Source organism: Cucurbita maxima, unplaced genomic scaffold (assembly GCF_002738345.1).
Source record: "Cucurbita maxima cultivar Rimu unplaced genomic scaffold, Cmax_1.0 Cma_Scf02498, whole genome shotgun sequence".
NCBI lineage: Eukaryota > Viridiplantae > Streptophyta > Magnoliopsida > Cucurbitales > Cucurbitaceae > Cucurbita > Cucurbita maxima.
The window spans coordinates 151-1,636 of record NW_019274514.1 but is presented as its reverse complement, the minus strand read 5'-3'; the positions used below and the strand labels follow the sequence as shown (position 1 = coordinate 1,636).

The window sequence follows — 1,486 nt, the reverse complement described above, 5'->3', positions numbered from 1 at the left end:
CCTAAGGCTTCATACATACGTTTCAAGTGGTATAACAAGGTTATTTGGTCTAGTGGTATGATTCTCGCTCTGGGAGTGAGAGGTCTCGAGTTTGATTCTCAAAATATGCCCCTTCAAGAGATTGTAGTAAGAATTATGGGGATGTGGCTCAGATAGTAGAGAGTTCACTTCTAATGTGGATACGACATAATGAGCCGGGATAGTTTTTCATGTCACTATTACTGAAAAATTACTTCTTTTCAATTTTTCCTTATTCATGACATGTTGAATAGTGATATTTCTTCATTTTCACTATTATTGATGATGAAAAATTTAGGGTTTTGTGATGCAAGAATTATGGGGATGTAGCTTCGCTTAACATGCGAGAGTTACGACTTAGCATACGAGAGGTATGGGGATCGATACCTCGCATCTCCAAAAGAAACTATTTATTATTAATATTTTATTTCTATTCAATATTTCCTTATTTATGACATAATATGCATATATACTTTTTCATTTTCACAATTATTGATGAAGGGACGTTTAGGGTTTTTTGATGTAAAAATCGTAGGGATGTAGTTCGAATGGTATAGCGTTCATTTCCCATGTGAAAAGTATGGGGCTCAATACCTTGCATCTTCAATTGAATCGATTATTAAATATATTATTTCTTTTCAAAAAGTATGGGGCTCAATACCTTGCATCTTCAATTGAATCGATTATTAAATATATTATTTCTTTTCAATTTTTTCTTATTTAGGACATAATAAGCTGGGATAGTTTTTCATTTTCACTATTACGAGATGCATAGGACTTTGTGACGTTAGGACATAATAAGCTGGGATAGTTTTTCATTTTCACTATTACGAGATGCATAGGACTTTGTGACGTAAGAATTGTGGGGATATCTAAACTATTTGTTATTAATATTTTGATATTTTTTTTATTTTAACTATTATTGATGATGGGACATTAATAGGGTTTTATGATGTAAGAATCATGGGGATGTAGCTTAGATGGTAGAGCGCTCGCTTTGCATGTGAGAGGTATGGGGATCGATACCCTGCATCTCCAAAAATAAGATTATCTATTATTAAATATATTGTTTCTTTTCAAATTTTTCCTTATTCATGACCTATTTCTTCATTTTCACTATTATTGATGATGAAAAATTTAGGGTTTTGTGATGCAAAAATTGTGGGGATGTAGCTCAAATGGTAGAGCGCTCGCTTAGCATGCGAGAGGTACGGGGATCGATACCCCGCATCTCCAAAAGAAAGAAATGATTTTTTTGAGTATGAGTAACATGTATAAGGTGGGTAGGAGAGAAAAAGAAAAGATACTTACAATTGCAATATCTGACCAATGAATATAATGGTCATTTATAGCTTCTATCACAATAATATAAAATTTGGGAACAAAGCCTATATGAGACTGAAAAGACGGTTCAATGGTATTTTAGATTAAAAAAACTTTTATGAGCTTTGTACCTTTGTTAGTGTTA

At 32.7% G+C, this 1,486-nt stretch overlaps 2 non-coding genes across 2 annotated transcripts; both read left to right on the top strand.

The window, feature by feature from the left end:
- Positions 1 to 983: 983 nt before the first annotated feature.
- TRNAA-UGC lies at positions 984 to 1,056 on the top strand. The gene has a single exon. It is a non-coding gene; the product is annotated as a tRNA-Ala (tRNA).
- A 125-nt stretch (positions 1,057 to 1,181) lies between these two features.
- On the top strand, positions 1,182 to 1,254 carry TRNAA-AGC. The gene has a single exon. It is a non-coding gene; the product is annotated as a tRNA-Ala (tRNA).
- The last annotated feature ends 232 nt before the right edge of the window (positions 1,255 to 1,486 follow it).